This window comes from Diachasma alloeum, unplaced genomic scaffold, assembly GCF_001412515.2.
Source record: "Diachasma alloeum isolate Michigan unplaced genomic scaffold, Dall2.0 Dall_scaffold_00327, whole genome shotgun sequence".
NCBI lineage: Eukaryota > Metazoa > Arthropoda > Insecta > Hymenoptera > Braconidae > Diachasma > Diachasma alloeum.
The window spans coordinates 967,094-978,421 of NW_021680466.1; positions in this window are offsets into that span (position 1 = coordinate 967,094).

The window sequence follows — 11,328 nt, forward strand, 5'->3', positions numbered from 1 at the left end:
GGGGGGGGGGGAGAGAAAATCGCGAGAGAGTAGCGATGAGAAACGAAGAAATAAAACAACTCAGAGTCCAAAAGAAGAAGAAGCATACACGACAAAAGAGGATCACGCGGGTGATTACAACATTAATAAACAAATGAGCCTTGAGGCGGGCAAATTCCATAGCCAATAGTGACTTGTGGGCGTTTATTCGAGGCGGAGCCATAGCCAGCCAACCTCGTTTCAACTCCCTTGCGCAGTCTTTCTTTTACGGGGAAAAAAACACAGAGGCACGAGAGCCGAATAGGTCGCGTTGTCACTCTCCAACTCTCGCTATTGTCCGAACAAAATATCGAGTTTGTTGGTCTCACTTCAACCAGTGAATCCTTGATTGTGGAAGGCTAAATGTACGTTGGGCGCTGCCCAGATGTCCCCACCACTGGACAATCGCCAACCCCACCACGTGACCACGTGGTCTCCCTGACTCCTGGTGGGGCGAAGGGGGGGGGTGATACCTGGGATGGGGCGGCGGGTGGTTGATAAGCACGAGTGGGGATGAGTGAAGCACTGATGCTCATCCAACGTGGGTACTACTTTGATACTTTTCTTGCACTCGTGTCTGGTAGATGCTGCTATCTCACTGGCAGAAACAACCGGAGCATTTGCATGCCCAATGATGTTACTTCATAAATGTTGATTATGTACGACGATGAAATTCACGGACATGAGTACATTGTCCACCATCAATACCATTCAAACGTATTAATCTGCTTATGAATTAATTAAAATTGATGCAGTTATTTATAATGATTCGTGATGCGGTTACAGGTCGATCGTATTAACATCAGCTTTATTGGATGGAATGATGTATTGGGTTGAGTTATAACGTGAGAGCGGATGTTAAGCACTTAGATTACTTAGATCAATGCACATGAAAATGAGGAAAAAGAGAGGAGAAATGCGGTAGGAACGGTGGAGACATACAGCCTCGCCTTAATCTTCTTTAAAGCCCGAATTAGGCTTGACTTGGGTGGCGCACCCTTTCCTGCATTCGAGGAGTTCTTCATTCTTATTCTTGTTTTCCAATTGCCCCATGGGTAAAACCCCTCTTAAACAACATTACCGAAGACGTCCAGTTGGTAGGAAGGGGACAAGGGGGAGAAGAAGAGTTGTGTTAATACATTGTCAACCGGAAGTCAACCATTTACCAGTGGAAACTTAATAGTCCGTGAAAACAATAGAATTATACCGATGGATCGAATGGTGAAAAAAAAATTTTTTGAAAAATGTTTTGGGGTGACGCAGTATTTGTATTATCTTTAGTGGCCTCATCATCAATGTTCTACATTTCGAAATGCGGAAATTGATGTACCTCGAAGAATTTCCTGAATTGATCATTACGTTATGGACTCATGAGCATAGACGATGGGGAAGTTGAGTAAATAAAGGAGAAGGAAATGAGGTGGGGTATTCGATATTGAAGTCACAGGGTCGACAGCCTTTTGAGATAAGTTGTTCAATTCCAGGAGTGGCAAATTCTCTTTTACCTGTGCCGACTCCCTCTAATTCGCACGGCATGCCGATTTCCCATAATTCGGAGGCGACAAGATACCGAGGACAGGCGAATCTCCACACCTTGCTTGGTAGACATAGAAGCCTAGAGAGCCCACACATCATGAGTCGAAGGAAGAGAGACCGATCGTCTTGCTTCGTTTCATCCCTCTCTCATCTTTGCCGATGTCTCGCTGATGCTCATTGTGGCCGGAGCAAACATGAGAGAGACCATATCCAGTAGTCCTCCTTGAGATAGCCACCAAATTTTGGATGACGATGAATTTGTATCATCTTTTATGGCCTCGTCATCAGTGTTCTACATTTCGAAACGTGGAAATTGATGTACCTCGAAGAATTTCCTGAATTGATGGGGAAGTTGAGTGAATAAAGAAGAAGGAAATGGGGTGGAGTATTCGATAATCAAGGCAAAGGGTCGACAGCCTTTTGAGATAAGTTGTTCAATTCCAGAAGTGGCAACTTCTCTTTTACTTGTGCCGACTCCCTCTAATTCGCATGGCATGTCGATTTCCCATAATTCGTAGGCGACAAGATAACGAGGACAGGCGAATCCCTACACCTTGCTCGGTAGACATAGAAGCCTAGAGAGCCCACACATCAGTCGAGAGAAGAAAGACCGATCGTCTTGCTTCGTTTCACTCCTCTCTCACCTTTGCTGATGCCTCGCTGATGCACATTGTGGCCAGAATAAACATAAGAGAGAACATATCCAGTAGTCCTTCTTGAAATAGCCACCAAGTTTTGGGTAACGCCGGATTTGTATCATCTTTAATGGTCTCATCATCAGTGTTCTACATTTCGAAACGAGGAAATTGATATACCTCGAAGAATTTTCTGAACTGATCATTACGTTATGGACTCGTGAGCATATACGATGGGGAAGTCGAGTAAATAAAGGAGAAGAAAATGAGGTGGGGTATTTGATATTGAAGTCAAGGGTCGACAGCCTTTTGCGATAAGTTTTTCAATTCCAGGAGTGGCAACTTCTCTTTTACTTGTGCCAAGTCCCTCTAATTCGCACGGCTTATCGATTTCCCATAATTCGTAGGCGACAAGATACCGAGAACAGGCGAATCCCTGCACCTTGCTTGGTACACATAGAAGCCCAGGGAGCCCACACATCATCAGTCGAAGGAAGAAAGACTGATCATCTTGCTTCGTCTCCTTCTTCTCCCACCTTTACTGATGCCTTGCTGATGCACATTGTGGCCAGAACAAACATCAGGGGGAATCCGAGGTAAGAGTATGGTACAAAAATCCCCTCCTCCCTCTGGCCTTCGACATATCCAGAAGTCCCACTAGGAATACCCACCAAGTTTGTATTCATCGGGAGAAAAGAGCCAACGAGAGAAGGCATGAAGGTAGCTAACGCGCACATCGCGTTGTCTGATCATCCTCGCCCTAATGAAGCCTGGTTTATCTGAAGGCTTTCGATTCCCAGTATAACCCATACCCCACGTACACCGGGTGATGGTGGTTGGAGGACACCTCCGCTGGTGGTGATAGCCACCAGCCTCTGATTCGGACACTCATTGTCAAAAGTTTTCTGGAATAATCGTTATGGTGATTTTTGTTGTGATTGGACATGGCTGTTATGCTTGATGAGATTCACCTGATTTTGAAGAGTTCCTTCGGGCACCTGCTAACATGCAGATGTTGGATGATAGTATCGATAATGCTCGACATTTCAAGCCAGTGACGAACATTTTGAACGGATAACTAACATAGATTATATGCGTTAATCTAGATAATGAGTCATTTGAACGACATCTAATGGCTCTCGGAGTGATAGCAGCTGATCTGGTCCTACATGATGTTACACGATGATTATGATCATTGCGGAAATCTTCAGGACTCATCGAATTGAACAAGGAAGCATTATTGAAAGACAATATCGACTTTTCGCTGCGGCTGTACGTGGCTGAGGCCACCCAAAGCCGAAGGGAGCGCGCGAGCGCTGTTCACGCTGGTTCTCCCGGTGAAACGAAGGAAGAAGGTACCAAGAAAACAAGGACGAGGGAGAAAGAAGCAATAGAGGATTGTGGGGGGCTGGTTGGAGGTGGAGGAACGTCGCAGGGAGAAACGCAGGGGAATTCACGATGTTAATTTTAACTTAATTAAGGCTTAATTGAGAGAAAACATTATACTCCGCGGCCGTGACATTGCCCCTAGGGTTGGAGAATGCTCCTCACATGGGGGCCAGACACCAGGGGAGGGGGGATTGGATGAAGCTACCTTTCTACTCGGTGCACATCTGCAACGCAAATACGGTTTTGAAATTTCGAAAAATCACGATCCGAACGATCGCTTGCTATGGTCATCGTGGTCAATTAGATGGACTCGACGTGTTCGCTTACTCCGGTTGATATGTACCTTTAACCAAACAGGTATGTTACCAGCATTATTGAATTCCATTAATAACAGAGGTCAGTGATAAAAAATACGGAGATAATGAAATACTCAGGACAGCGAATAGTGGGCTTGTGTGGACGTACAATTTTCTTGAATGGACCTTGGTTAATTCGAAACGTCATCTGACTCCACACGTTTATACCAAGTGGGCAAAGTGTCCCCCGAGGGTCTCTCGCAGGACTACGACAACGGTAGACATAGGAAGAGATTTTAAAAAAAACACCAAACCTTATACTCGACCGATCTGCTCGGGTCAATCGGGCAATGCGGAGAGTCGTTGTTTTTTTTCCCTCGTTCTGAGATTGGAATTGAGACCTACCGCGCTTCGAAAAAACCACTGTAATAAGAGTACAAAAATTCACGGCGTTTATGATAATGAGTGGAAACGTAAAAAATTCAGTGTCTGAGTATAATTTCTTCTTGAGCTCTAATTAAATTCATTATTTACAGTTAAACATTAGTAATATCATGAGATGTTATCAGTGATTATGTGTGTGTATAGCAAAAAGCCGTGGGATGATGCTGGGAAAAACAATTGTCGGTATAAACTGGATGGTGAATCGCTTTAATTTTTTCAATATTCCTTTATGGATACAGACATGCATTTTGTACACAGTGGTATGAGCGTTTATAAAATCCATGTGGCAGACAAATCGTCCATCCCCTTGGCCGCACGTATATTACAACCACTTGGATGTATTCCGTTGTTTGGAGAATTCGATTACGTTCCTCGAATCGATCGATTCGGTGTTCGGTATACCCAACAATAAAATCCATGGGTTGAGAGGGAGAAAATCACGAGGGGCGTCCTTAATGATCCCCTCTGTCTACAATTTACCATTAGGATTTTCATCGTATTTTTTGCTTACCATTATTTTATTTATTCATCTGTTGTCGATCTCTCTTTTTTATTTTTGTTACATTTGAATTATTTTTCTGGAAGAGTCAACCCCTAGAACAAGCAGCTGATGAATGGATTATATTAATCCGATATGAATGTGTTTTCAATGCACACTTGTGACATTAGACGCAGCCGAGTGTATGGCTAGGGATCAAATTTCACTGTTTTCTTGAATGCAAAACCCCGCGGATATTCGTAAATGTTTTTGCTAATGCAAGTGTGTGTTTATCATGGTATGACTGATTGCAATCCATGGCTTGATGAATCGATGCGTTATAATTCGCAGACATTGGACCTGATGATAAATTCCATTCGTTTTTCCATACCTACTGGTACGTTTGAGCAAGGAGAGAACTGAAGAAACCCCCGCGGTGGGTTTCAAACATCGGTTTCGATGTACCTGGTTAGTTGGAAAAAAAATTGGAAGATGTCTTGGGAGGTTTTTCGAGTGAGGGGGGTAACAATTACTAATGACTTTTGGTACGTAATCATCATGAATGAGTATCCATTAGTAGAATTTAAGAAAATGAAGAAGCTATGATACCGAAATTTCAATGCTTTGATAAATCTTTTGATGATTCTTTGTTGACAAGCCATTGAGGCTTCACTCCCTCAATTTCAATCACCACGCCAACGAGTTCCTAGATTCATTGCGTGAAAAATCATGTCGCGTGCTAAATGGAAAAACGTCGTATTGGCCATTTTAGAATTTTTCGGTCAATGAAGTGGAAAAAGGTCGTAAGCGCCCAAACAAATTGTCCTAAAAAATTGGGTCAAAATGGTTCTGCAGAGCCCAAATTGTCCAAATTTCATGTTCCCTAGATTAGGTTTATACGATCTTTTTCCGCTTAGCATGCGATGTCAGTTTCCAAGGACAAGTCACTATATCGATCTGAATCCATAGAATAAGGTTTTTCATTATTCTAAAAATATGGGAAATGGACAAATTCCAAAGTAATCACCGCATCCACCTCATCCGATACTTTATAGATTTTACAATTTATTTGATGTGCTCGTCTAAGGATGAAAAGTGATCGCCCCCAGCAGAATTTAAATAAATGAAGAAGCTATGACTGCTCAACATCAATAATTTGGAAAATCTTCGTACAATTTCTTGTTGACAAACTCTAGCGGCACCATTCCCTTAATTTCAATTATTCCGCCAATGAGTTCCTAGAGTCATTAGGTGAAAAATTATGTAAATCTCTAAGGACAAGTCACTATATCGATCAGAATCCATGGGATAAGGTTTTTCATTATTCTGAAAATATAAAAAATGAACAAATTCCAAAGTAATCACCCCATCCACCTCATCTGATACTTTATAGATGTCAAAAGTTATTTTATGTGCCCGTAGAACGATACAAAGTGATCGCCTACACCGTTCACATTATATCTATACCTACGCTCGATTCTGGTCAATTAGTCACCAAGCCTCGTGGCCGGAGTCATTGCCTGATCGTAATTCGCTTGGCAGTATAATAAACGTTTCCTCTTGTATCTGACCCTCGTAGCCCCCTCTTAGTTTCAGTTCCGGAATTAGAAAATATTGAAACGTAGAAATTTCAACACTAACAATTACTCGGTGTTTTGCAATCATTCCCTGGAATTTTGTTTGTATCAAAATCGCACCTCACGTGTGCCCCAATATTGTTAAACGAAATGACTGAGCATTGCAGCTGTTACAAAATAATCCGTCAATCATAAATTTCTAATACGATTATTTTGCGGCTTTTCCAAGTACTTCAGGACGACCAAGTCCACTTTTCTTTGTGTTTATGTGTATTTTATTGAATGCAGGAGGCATCTCGCCCTTTGAATCTTGCGGGTGGATTCATCGAGGTCAAGTCGAGTCAATGATTGCGGCCTATGGAAAAGAATAACTGGTAGGGAGGAGGGAGCGCGGGGGGGGGGATGCCCATGGGGCAAGATCCATCGGTATGATCGAGCTTTGTTCTTTGAGTCACTAATGGCGAATATGAACGAGATTATGTTATGATTTCCTCTATCGGAATTATACCGCTGGTATCTCCCTCACAATTATTGGATGAATGTCTAAATTGGTGGAGTATTTATTGGATGAGGTCAATATGATGAATCTCAAGGTTACCGGGAATATCACAGGGTGAAGGTGAGAATCTGTTGATTTCGAATGCAATTAGCGTTGGAGTTTTTCGTTGCTCGGGAATTAACAGAGATCATTGAACGTGTGCTTTCTTGTTTTATTCATGTACAACTGTACAATTTGTCAATGTCGAATTGATATTACATTAAGTGTCACCTCATTCCTCTTCTTCTTTCTTGAATTGTTCGTTTTTTTTTTCTTATTATCATCGAAAAGGTCCACGCGTGCGTTTGTTATTATCTTGATTTCGGCGTTCACTGGCACTTGATCCCTCACAAGGGGGTTTTAAAACCATCCCAAAGCGTTGTGTATACAGGTATAAGGCAATAGCAAAGCCTCTTGACTTCTGGACTTGAAAAAGTATCATTGGATGCATTGGCATTCTCACGATTTCAGATTGGAATTGATCTTATCGGTTTTTTGGTTGGATTGGGGGATGCAACCGAGACAGGTAAAAGAAGATGAGTATGATGAAGAAGCAGAAAAAAATATGAAGAGGATCAGAAAAGAGAGGATGGAGAGAAAAAATGCTCTGGGATTAAAAAAAAATGGAATATTGAAAATCTTTGGAGATGATTCGAGGCTTCTCTGGTGGTCAAATGAACCGAGGACGATTGCGGTTTGAAACGAAATTCGGACGGAGGGGAGTTAGGATGTGCTCTTCATGGTGAAATTTTTTCGCTTCACTGATTTTTTTTTACTTCCTTTTGTTTCTGAAATCCTCATCGGTGAAATTTATCCAAAGTCTCGGATTACGCCTTCTGCGGTTACCAATCCCCCCAGGCAACTGCATCAGGGCAATCCAAAGCCATATCTGTTTTCTAACATCAGAAAATTCGTTGATTCGCGAGGAAAATTCGCGATTAGCGTTGACAAGCTATCAATTTTCATACTTTCCCGTCATTAGGTCACGATGGCAACGTTACCTACATTTATTATATGAAAAAACATGTAGATTTCCTGGGAAATATCAATCCTTTGATTAGAAAGAGAGTTACAGAGCGTTTTAATCACCCTAAAATCATGAGAATTCCTTCAGCAATTTTCCTTGGCAAGCTATTGAGTTTTCAATGTTCCTCTCATTCTATCATAATGTCTATGTGAACCTACATTCACTACATGAAAAAACATGTAAATCTCCTAGAGGCTGTCGATTCTTCAATCAGAAAGAAAGTTATAACACTTTGTAATCTCCAACCTAAGTCTTCTCAAGCCAAACGCTTTTTTCCATCACTCCTCTATTCCTGAAAAATTTCCACAACATTACGAATAATCACCAAAACTATACCTTATTACTACCACTCGAAACCAGGGAAAAATACCATCTAAATACTACCGATAACCAGCTCAAACTCCTGGTGATTCTTTTTCGAATTTTTTTTTTCGACTGTTTTCATTTTCTTTCCAACACACCTCGCATTTATTCGTATGTATGTTGGCCCGGCTTGGGAATATAAGGTTTTATTTTCGAAATTTATGATTGTCAATAAATTTTAAAAGCGTTCCGTCTGGAGCCCTTAGGCCTGCCAAAGGGCTGGGCACCGAAAATGAAAGAAGACTCTCTCTCACTTTCTCACCCACCTCTTCCCTTTCTTTCGCACAATTTTTGCCATGGTCAGTGCATCTTGTTTTGTGTATATGTGGCTTTGAAAATAATATATATTTTTTTCCCTTCCTCCATTCCATCTTCTTTCATCCCTAAAAATATAAATAAATAAAAATAAGAGGGTATTCTCTTCTTTCCTCTTTCCCGTTTATTGCACTCGAGTTTCTGCGTCTGTGAGTGGGGGTATAGGTGCCCCTTATGAGGGTACATGTGTGCACATGTGTTGAAGAACTCATTCGGTCATTTCTACCTTTTTTTTCTCTCTCTCTCCCTCTGTCTGTCTCTCTCGTTTTATTTTCTCTCCTTCTTCAACTTTCTTCGCTTGCACTCTAGCTTTGTTCAGCTTCATATGTGCCGGTATATATTGGTTATTGCCTCGAGGGAGGGAGTATTTGGAGTTAGGAAAGAAGAACAGCTAATTGTGTTTTGTGCAATTCTCTTGAATTTTTACAGCCGTCACAAAATTTTTTTTATTTTCATTCTGACAAATGTAGAAATGGATGAATTCTTACTCAAATGTATGGGAAAAATGTTATATCCTTGCGGTTTAATTGTTTAATAAGACATTAGTATTAGCATTAGCATGATTAATACCAATGATTTTGTAAAATTCACTCATTCCTCCGCAATTCCATTAGGCTCCGTACAACAGTCGTAATTTAAAACCCATGAAAAATAAGGCCTTCAACCAGTCGCTCCGTATTTTCCTCAACAATACCATCATTTTGTAAAACCGTGTGATTTAAATAACGATTCTTTCAACTTGAAATTAAACCTTGAACGTTACACAGGAGTTAAATATGAATATTTTTAATTTTTTTTATTTTTTGACTGAAATGTTTTCTCGGAACGTTTTACGTTTTTAAAACGTCGGGATGAAGATAGGGGGGTCCCAGTGCAACGGGCAAATGGTTCAACAGAGCGCGAAACCATCGAAACATATATACATTTAGAAGTGCAGTTCTCTGAGACGAAGAAAAGAAGAAAAATAAAAAAAATAAAAAAGATGGAGAGAGAGAAAAAAGCCAACGTGTGAGAGGAGCTGGGGGGGGATTCCTTGTGCCTTCCTCGGGTTCCGAATGAGCGGAGCCTTTTTTTAAATTATCACGAGTGCTGTTGTCGACGTTATTATGGGTTTTGTGGTTCCGCGGGTCAAACACTGTTACAAAGCGCATCCTCCCCAAAAACGTGAATATGCGTCTCATTCGGCAGACAGACCACTGAAGCAACGCCTTCTGCGTGCGAAAGATTCAGTGCATTTTTTCATATTTTTCTCTGCCCAATTGTGTTTTTTTTCTCAATATTATTTTTTATGATTACGATTTTTTAAAAATAGAATAGTACAAATGTGTAATTTTTTTGCGTTAAATTTTCACTTAATGCCCATAACGACTGTGCCTTATTTTTATATTTTGGGACTTACGCTAAATTTACCTTTTCTAAAGACTGGACATTTCCACCGAATAATGAATTGATTTTTGTTCCATCAACTTTTGCAATAAGGTCCATGTCGATTGGGCCTTATGTTTTAGATGTTGGGCCTTATTCTAAATCAACTTTTTCTAATGACTGGATATTCCCATCGAATAATGAATTAATTTTTGTTCCACCAACTTTTGAAATAAGGCCTGTTACGATTGGGCCTTATGTTTTTTTTAACTACAGAGAACGAATGCTCGGTTCATCTCATTCTCTTGTAATTTCTTCGTACAAGAAAATCGATATTTCATGGCTAATCACCAGTATTTCGGAGGCGTGGAAAAGGCGTTCGTTATTTATCGTGTCGCCCCGGGACAGTTTAAGGACGATGCCCAAGATCAGTGGTTTTAGTTGCATGTATGGACAAGTAGAGGATGTACTTATTGAGGGGAAATCCCTCCCCGTTGTTTTATTTTTTCGCAATTTCTTTCTTTAAATCTTCACTAACTGAAGGAGTTTTTTTTAACTGGGAGGGGAGAGCATTTGGAGGTGAGGCCCGCTGCGCCTGGGCCCAAAAATGAAAGCCTATTTGTTTGGTGATCGATGGAAAAAATTCAAAGATGTAATGAAAACAGTCTGCAATGGCTAAAGTTATGGAGTCATTGTGGGTCCGATGGATTTTGGATTGGGCCTTACGGGATTTGAGATTGTGTAACATATTTTCTTCTGGAGATTGACATATTGGTAAAACGCAATTCATACTTGTAAATCGATTCCATGAATATCAGTGAATTTAGATGAGTTCCTGAACTCTGGGACTTATAAATTAATTTTGGATCTTTTTGATACACATAGGACGATAATTCGATGGATAATAGATTTCAATGTCATGAGTCAGTGAGTCCCCGAAAAATGTTGAATGGAGAAATAATGTGGATAAGTTTTGGGCCTTATAGATTGATGTTGAATCCTATTCAAATGGATATAATTCGTTTGATGTCTTCATTTATCAATACATAAGCCACTCCTATGTTATTCAACCTCTACCAGTTCCGTGACTATGGGGCCTTATGTTTTGAATTTTGGGACTTCTTCAAGATATACTATTTTTTTAGAGCTTACGTGATGATATTACCGCGGAATAACGGATTATTTAGGCAATGGGCTCAGTCCAATTCTGGGCCTTACATCACTTATTTTGGGTCTTATTTGAATTACGATCCTTTTAATGCTCGACCAATTACCTTCATATGAACCAATTTCTTTCTGTCAGAAGTTCATAAGGCCCCAAAAATCAAAAGACTGGCCCATAAGTCC